The 8,994-nt window shown below is 44.2% G+C and overlaps 1 protein-coding gene across 3 annotated transcripts in view; it reads left to right on the forward strand.

The window, feature by feature from the left end:
* The window catches only part of LOC119465111 (charged multivesicular body protein 4b), a 30,454-nt gene extending 21,875 nt beyond the window's left edge, over positions 1–8,579 (forward strand). Inside the window, exons 6-7 of one of the 3 annotated variants that reach the window (XM_049669164.1) lie at positions 2,741–2,837; positions 8,272–8,579. The gene's annotated coding sequence lies outside the window, so the exon portion shown is untranslated. Of the gene's footprint in view, positions 1–2,740; positions 2,838–3,094; positions 3,180–8,271 lie in introns of those variants that run through there. The other 2 variants (XM_037725914.2, XM_049669167.1) reach the window with 2 other exon arrangements.
* Positions 8,580–8,994: the final 415 nt, after the last annotated feature.

Here is an 8,994-nt window from a genome sequence, read left to right on the forward strand (position 1 = left end):
TCTTGCTGCACTCTGCTGCACATGCATTTGTCTGCCAGTTCTAATTTATATATACTTCCACATTGGAATGGTGCAGTTTCATACAGAAAAAGCATGACATCCTTTGATTTTCGTATATATGTCTTGGGATCCCATACTAATGAGTCAGTATGTGTATCTGAGTTGAGATTTGGCTTAGCAGGCTTTGTTCCATAAATGCAGTTTACTGGTGGTATGTTGGCATATTCAAATTGGGGCTTGAACACTTATATAAGAATTATTTCGTAGATAAGTTAATGTTTAGCTGCAGTCTGTTTTTAACAGAATATAGTCAAACCTCGTTAATACGTACCCGCTTAATGTGTAATTGCGGTTTAAACGTAGTCGCGAAGATTCCCCCCACCCAGCCCCCATTGAACCCCATGTATTGGTTGACCGCTTAAGCTGTAGTCGCTCATTGCCCACCAAACGGTTAGTGCGTACTATTTTTCTTTCTTGTTCTACATGCACAGGCACAAAATGTGCAAAATCTCATGTGCGCAGACGTTCGATTCTTCAGTTGCGACACCCGGACGACAGTCACCAGCGATAGTGAACATAAAACATGGCCATCATGACGTATTTCCCGCTCATACAGCTCTTGCCGAATGCTTCGAGATTAGCTGCCGGTAGGGGGGGTGAATTCGCTGTCGCCGTCGGATCCAGTTCAAGTACAGTCGAATCTCGTCAATTCGAACATGCTTAATTCGAACTGCCAGTTTATTCGAACTGACGCTGTGGTCCCGTCAAAGTTATGTGTATTTCAATAAGTGAAAACGCTCGGTAATTCGAATGCAAAAGCATTTGCGACGATTAATTTGAGCATACCGCGGACCGACAATGCTCTCAGCAGCACGCCAAATAACGAGGCGGCGCCTCCGACCGGCATTGCTCCGACACCGCCATAGAGCAAAAGCTTAGAAGAGACCCCTTAATGCAGCGGCGGAGGCCCAGTCCGGCCAACGAAACTGCCCACGCCAGCCAACGCTCGCTTCCCAATAACGACAAACAACGAAACTTCAGGGAGCGGGTTAAGCTGGCACCGGGCCGGCTGGACCAGCAGCGCCGGCACCCATGCCGGCAAATGCTCGCTTCCCCATAATGGCAGAAAACAAACTTCAGGGAGCGGGCTAATCTGCGCCGGCCGGCTGTACTGGCGGCGGGCGCGCACGGAGACGGGGAGGGAGCTGAGAGAAAGGGCGAAGGGTAGCAACCGAAGCCACTGCCACCGAAGCGGCGGAGTTGCCGAGGACAAATCCGCTTCCCTGCCGCCCTCCTCCCTCACCTTCAGCGGTCTCCGCGTGCGCTCGCCCGGCGCCGTCCGCTCCCTGAAGCTTCGTTTGCTGCCGTTATCGGGAACCGAGCATTGGCCGGCTTGGGCGGTTGCGCGCCGCGATATTTCACGACTCGCACTGTTCGTGCATCGTGCTATGGTGCTCGAATACTTCAAAAATACATCCTTTCTTTAATTCGAACTTTTAATTCGAACAAATTTCCGGGCCCCTTCGAGTTCGAATTATCGAGATTCGACTGTAGTAACTGCGCAGAAGCACATTTTATTGCAAAGCGCATTTCTGCCCTCACTGTGGACGTCAATTTGAGGTTCCGTATAAAGTCCAAACACGGCAATACGTTGGCAAAGAGGGCAACATCGTCGATAAGTGCTGTACGCTGCGTGTGCGAGTGAAAGCTTGCGAGGGTCAGCCGACTCAATCTCGCGTGCGAGGGAGAAGCACTTCTGCGCGAGGCACGGCGGGAGGAGGCGAGAAAAGGAGGAACTTACTTTGGTGGTGACCACCATCCCGCCGTATCTTGAGAGCGATCTGCGCGCCCACGCGGGTTTATCTTCAAATCTGCAGACAATATGCAGCTAGTGGCCGATAGCTTCGTATGCGCTGTGCTTTCGACGTCTAGTTCGCGTTGAAGCCAGAGACGGCACGCTCGGTGCTGCTGCCGTACCTCCTCACTCCAGCGTTTTGAGAGTGAATTTCTGCGGTCATCGAGCGAAACGGGTTCGTGTTTCCTTTTGCGCGCGTTACACCGCGCTTGTTAATTTAGTTAGTAACCGGGGCCTCGTGGACAAACTGGCTCGTCGTGGCCTTATCGAGTTCAAAGATGCCGTTATTGTGGCAAGTGAAAATTGCCGATTTTTTGCTGCCTACCGGCAAATAAAGCCTGTCTGAGTGCGTGTGTTTGAGAGCACCATGACCTAGTTCTCTTCCGGCTGTTAAGTAGCCGCTAAACAGGCCTTGGCGGTTAATTCGTACATCGTTTAGAGCATACCTAAATGTTGTTCCCGGCTGACTACGTATTAATGAGGTTGGACAGTAATTGACTGAAGTTATGAGAGCATAATGTGGCTAGAGTGCCTTCTTGAAATTATCTCTAAAACTTGCTAACAGGATTGTGGAGTCCGAGCCCCTTGTTTTCTAATTCATTGTGACTAAGTACAGTCATAAGGATGTTTTTTTTTTACAGCAATTAGAATTGAATAGCCTGGTTGCTACACTTTTGTAGCAGGGGATTTTCGCTGCTGATTGCTTGATGAACAGTTTAGCAAGTGCCTAAAGCTTTGCTTCTGAACTACCAGTTATGTATTTATTTCATGTATGATATTTCATAGGTTGAATTTGAAAGCAATTTTTGTTGTAAGCCGAGCTGAATGCATAAAAATAGCTTTATTATGTCTTGCACTTTCATAAGAATTTTCCCATCTCGATAGTTTCGATGTGCCACATGGTATGGACAAGATGCTTTTTGAAACAAGGCATATTCAAGTAGCATGTGCAATTGCATACCGCTGCTGGCATCCCAATCAAGTAAATGCAATCTAACAATCTCCTTTAATAATGATTTTGTGCTTGTTGTTTTCTAAGTGTTTTTTTTTTATCACGAGGCACCATTTTTTCTTAAATATCGCTCAACTCATCTATTTGATGACATCTCATTTATTGCCTATCAAATTTGATATTGTGTGCTTCTCTTTAGCTCCTGTAATGTAAGCGCTTGTGCTTTTCTTGCAGTATTATTTTCACTCATATTAGTTTCTGAGTGTACTTTTCTTACTTTCCGGTAGGCACTCTCTAAGGAAGATCCTCTAGCATGTGGAGTGTGGCAGTGTGAGTGAATATAGTGTCCTCAAGGAGATGAGCTATGATGAGGAATACTACTCTATCTGGCAATACAAATAAGAAGTAGAATGCCTCCTTTCTGTTTCCTGTGGCAAAGGAAACTAAAATTAACTAAATTGCCTATAGACGCAGCGTGGAGGGATGGCATTCAGAATTGCCACTCGCAAGAGCCGAGAGGTTATGGCACTTAACATTGCAAGAAAAGCTATATTTTTGTACATCTGTGCAAAATTTGCAAGTAGGTTACAGTTTTGGAAGAAAGATACCTTTCTAAAGTTCCAGAATTCATAACAGTTTTCTGTGGCACTTGATAGTGGAAACACACAATGAAAGCCCAGCTCTATCAAATATGAAACAGATTGATACATTTTTGAACAGTTATCTATTTTTGTATTTTTGCACGATGCTGTTCTTCTCCATCACAGATTACAATAAATGTGTAACTGCAGTTTCTGCAGGCTTTCCAGAGTTATCATCGTGCTGTAGCGTACATGTGTTACGATGCATTGATAGGGCAGGGCTTGCACAATGCCACTTGAAGGGGCCCCGAACCACCCCTCTGGCTTGGTGAAATAACATAGTCCGCGGTTAGCATGCGCTGCTGTGAACATCTCGGCCAAGTTTTACTGTCGTACGCGGTGCGTGGAGCTTGCAAGTGGAACGCGGAGTCACCTTTCTCTCAAACACTCTTCTTTCAACAGAAGCCATGATCCTCACTCTTTTCTGTGTGCTTTATTTCATAATAAGCACATTCCAATACGAGGTTGTTATTGGTCGCTGCGGTCGGCTACACCATGGCCACCATGGCCACTGCGGGGTGCCGCCACGAGTCCACTGGCTAAGCGCACTGCAGCTCGCTGAGGACAACAACATTTGGCTTACATTTAGCGCGTCGTAGGCACCAAAATCTGACGTCATGGCATCTACGCTAGCATCCAAAATTAAATTTGAACTGCGTGCCACGGTGACATTTCGAAGGCGGAGCATTGTGGCCACGCCCCACCTCGTTGTAGCCTTTGCAGTGCAAGGCATTGAAGAAGGAACAGGAGCTCAGCGGATACCGTGTTTGATTGCCAATAACTCCACTTCTGCTTAACACATTTAAGTACTTTTTGCGGCAAAGTGTTTCTGAAATAGCCTATTTTCACTTCAAATGTCTTTCTCCACTTTGATAAAAAGTGGTTCGGGGCCCCTTTAAGCTGGAAAGGAGAAGTAATTTATTAGCGGTTTTATGAACTGCTTAGATTTGTGAAAAGTGGCTTTTTGTTCCATATCTAGAAATAGGTATATGCATGAAATGGTTTTTTATTGTACTGTCAGCAGTTTAAGTGCCTTATCTTAATATGCTTCTACACCATGCCCACTATTACGGGGAAAATGGTCAGAGGAGCATTTGGGTTTTTAAGGAAACAAGCGACGGTGCAGTTATACATTGCATGTTCCACTGGCTCTCACTGATTTTTAGCCCCTTAAGGGCTCATTAAAAAAAAGTAATGGTACCAAAATGCCCCATTTTATTTAATGACGTGAAATGCTTCAATAACATGCTTAAAGCACAAAAATAACTCTGGAAACATTTAATGCAAGCAGTTTCAATCGGGTGGTTTTCCAACCAGTACAGCCTTTCGTTTGGCTTCCCTACAATGCCCTGAAGTATCAAGACCAAAACAGATGTGGAATTCTTCACACGTAGCAGGAAACCATTTCCGGAAGTGCGAATGCTTGCCCAGCTTCGTTGACTTAAAAAAACTGAGGTGCATACCGATTTGGATCAGCTACAATAACGTCAAGGAGATATCAAAGTATGCCTCAAAGAGCTCTAGCGGCTGTGGTGGAAAGCTTACAGTGAAGGTCAGTCCCGATGAACCCTTGAATTCAAACCATGGATGTCTCACTACAACATTTGTTGAGGTCTATACTACACCATTCATGGGACCTGACGAAAGTCTCATCCATACTTTCTTTGTCTTTGGACTCTCTGTCGTCTAGAGGGGCGTCACTGATCCTCACTTAAAAAATGAAAGACAAAAATTGACATCCTCATCACTTTCGCTCATATGTCAGCCGACAGATAGCAATCTACCGTACTAAAATGCTGCATGGATAATGCCATGTTTGTATGAATGCACGAGAAAATTTTATGCAAACAGGGTTATTTCAGCACACACGTAGAGTTACTGTATATCGCTACAGTAACTCTGCACTCAAGGAATGCCTGCTGCCATATAGTGCGAAAAATCGTATTCAATAAAGGTGCAGAAAACAAAACTGCCATCAATGTTGTAAATGGAAAAACACCCATTGACAACCTGTTTGTCAAAAGCCATTGAAAAAGTGGTGAAACACCCATGACGAGGTGAGCTCTTTATAAGCCAAAAAGTGACGATTATTATGTTGAGCTGAGGTCGTCAAGGTCCCCCAAGGGGTTAACCAGCAACTTCGGCAGATGCCTTGAGCTGCAGTGCAACTACTTCTCTGCTGCTTTCAGCTGTGTCCACTTTAATTCTGTTGTTTGATGCAAAATGTGCATGATATTGGGCTTCTGTTTTTATATGTCACCCGACGTTAGTATTTTCTTTGTCTCTGAAATAGTATTCACTGCTACTGGTCATGGCCTGCAATTTCTGTGTCCAGCAGGCCTACACTATTATTTTTTATCATCATTATCATCATCATAATTCTTTCAGTTATTGAACTAATTGAATAACTTTTTATTCACACTTTGCATACTTGTTGTCTGGATAGGCTTTGTTCTCCTCAATTGCACCACATACTCTGCCAGCTGCAGCAGCTCTTCCAAGGGTGGACTGGTATTGGTGGGCTCAGTCTTTACAGCACAGCTTGTGCAGTTAAGAGGTTGAAAGTTTAATTGTTGTGTTGGCTTTACTAGTCAGTTAAGAGGTTGAAAGTTTAATTGTTGTGCTGGCTTTACTAGTGAGCAAAGTTTCCTCTGCTTCTGTACCTGATGCCTATGGACTTCTTGTATAATGTGAACAGCCCTATGCGTACATTTGCCTGGCGTCTCATCCTTGACTCAAGAAACGTGCTGTCCCTACACAGCCTTAGGCGAGTCACACAGTTCGTTAGTATGATGGTACTGTAGCTCACGAGTGCACAAAATGTGTAACTACCATGCGTGATCTGTGCACATTCCTGCAGATATACTCAGTGCCTGGTGAATCAAAGCTGTTGCACTTAACGGTTACAATTAGTGTGAAATACAAGCGAACGGTTTGGCACTGTTACATAGCTGCCTAGTTCACGGGTGAAGTTGGTGCATTGAATGCCATATTGAATGTTGCACACTTTTATGTATAGTGCTCAGCGACTCAAATGCAATAATCTGATGGCATGGTGGTCAGCGCCTTGTTGTGCCGCCGGTCCATACTGGGTGATCACTGGGGGGGCCAAATGCAGTTGCAATGAGTCACTCTCGCCTTGATTGTATACCACAATGCATCAGCTCGGTGTCCCCAGCGCACATCGGTTGCGCATAAAGCGCCGGCAGCCATGCGTTCCTAGCAGTAGCGCACCCAGGATCTCTGCCGGGTTGACAGTTTGCCAGTACCATCTAAACAGCGCTAATTTCGATTTCTTCACGGGAAATTGTCAAAAAATCCGCCTTTTGCGAGTGTGCAGACGATTGCGCGTCTTACATCTTAGTTGCAGTACTCAAATGTGCAAGGAAAGAAAAGGGGTTAAACAAAAGGGGGGGGGGTTAAGTCGGCCTCATGGGGGGGGGGGGGGGTTACAACCCCCGAAACTCCCTCGGTCGGTGCGCCACTGGTTCCTAGTACTGCATTTAAATCGCTGAGCAGTGTACCTTATGACAGGAGCTGTCTCTGTAGACACACTGCTTGCATAGCAGCACACAGCAGTAAGTTGGCATCGCAAGTTTCAGTGAAGGAAGACCGGAAAAAAAGATGCAAAAATTATACAAGAATATGTGGTGCAGCAGGCGACCAGATACTATACTCCATTTCTTAGTTAATATGCACTGCTGTGGAAGCTACACAAGTCATACAGTCATGAAAATGCATCTCTTCACATGTTTTCTTGGTCAAGTGGTTTTGACATCCATCTTCGAATCAAAAGGGTATAGCTCTGTATAATTTTTCATGTTCTTTTTTATGGTATATGCCATGAAAGTATGTCTCGGTAACTTTCTGTGGTGTCTTTTGAACATTGTAAGAGATATTAGTGTGATTGCACGTATGCAGCGCTGTGAAGTACTAGCCACTGTCATAACATGCTAGGTAGGCTGCAGGAGACAGGCCACGAGTGTCTGGGCCCGAGAGACCAGGCATTAACGAGACTAACAAAACTTTTTATTCACATGATGAAAGTTAAAGACAAAAGAGCGTAAGAAAAAAGGGGCCACTGGTCTTGTACACTTGTAGGCCCCAGGAATGTCCCTAGTTCCCTAGAAGGGCCAGTGCCATTATTCTTGGAATCCTTTTCTTCCGCAGTATGGCCGACAACCCAGCTAAGTCATAATGTGAAAATTCATGCTCTTACCTTATTTTATGAGGCTCTTTTGTGTCTCACATTTGGCTTTCCTTTCAGGCCTAATAAACATTGAATACATCATGCTAAATTATCAGTGCTGCTGCACAAAGTTGCATGGTAGGGTTTCATGACAAAAAAAAAAAAAGTTTGCTGATTACAGACCCCTGTGCAGTTCGTTGTAAATGAGACTTGCGTGGGCTCCAGAATGTTAGGAAAATTTTCACTTGGCCAGTGTCTGTAGCCTCTTGCCATGCTAAACGGCACCTGATCTGACCATACAAGTGCTTGACCTATTAGTAGTACGAACATGAGATTTAGGGGTACATCTTGATGTGTGTAGATTTGTCTTGAAATTTGACATCACATGTCTGCATTAAAAAGTATGTTCTACTCCTTATGCATATTTTTGTGTAGAGATAGTTTTGTTGAGAACTCGCACTCATTGCTTGTGTCTTATGTAAAGCTGTGGTATTGAACTGTTTTCTGTAAATTCATTGAAATTGTTTAAGGTTCTTGTGGCTTTCTTGCACCATCAACACCACTAAAAGCAAGTTGAATGACCTCAGTTTGTCATCTCTTCCCCCCCCCCCCCCCCCTTTTTTTTTCTTTTCAGGAGTAATATCCCTTGTTCCCTGGCAACTACCACTGAAATGATTCAGTCACTTTTGTTTGTTGATTAGCTGCAAGAGTTGAGCCAGAGGAAAGCTTATCTGCATGATGTCAAGACACAAGATGATTGCTATCTAAAAATGCTGCCTTGCTGTACTTGCACAAGAATAGGACTTTGCATGGTAGGGTTTTTTTTTTTAAATAAAATCATGTACATACAATTTTCAGTTAATAAATACAGGTTTTTAACCATGGTTCCAGCTTGAGCGGAACTTTGGTTTGCTTGAATAAACTTGGACATTTCTGGGAACAGTTATGTTACATTGTGTGCTTTGCATTCACTAAAATTTTGAATACTAATGATGTACTACTGACAAATGAAATTTTATTGGCATGCTTGATGAGATTTCTTTTCACAATTTCATGCTGAAATATCGTAATTTGTGGACACTAGGTTTAAGGTGGCAGTCCCACTCTGGCAGCAATGCACTCCGCATTTTAGGCAATGTTCGCAGACGCACTGTGCTTTCGGCACGCATTATGCAGGTCTGAGTTATATTGCATTAGAAACCTTACTTTCTGCTCTTACAAATGACACCTAGTAGTATTGCCTAGCAGGAAGCGTTGCCTGATGGAAATCTAGGAGGATATAAAAAGATCGCAGTTTTTTTTATATCCTCCTAGATGGCAATCAACACATTAGGAGCACAAATTGGAATTATTGCTG

Source organism: Dermacentor silvarum, chromosome 1 (assembly GCF_013339745.2).
Source record: "Dermacentor silvarum isolate Dsil-2018 chromosome 1, BIME_Dsil_1.4, whole genome shotgun sequence".
Lineage (NCBI taxonomy): Eukaryota > Metazoa > Arthropoda > Arachnida > Ixodida > Ixodidae > Dermacentor > Dermacentor silvarum.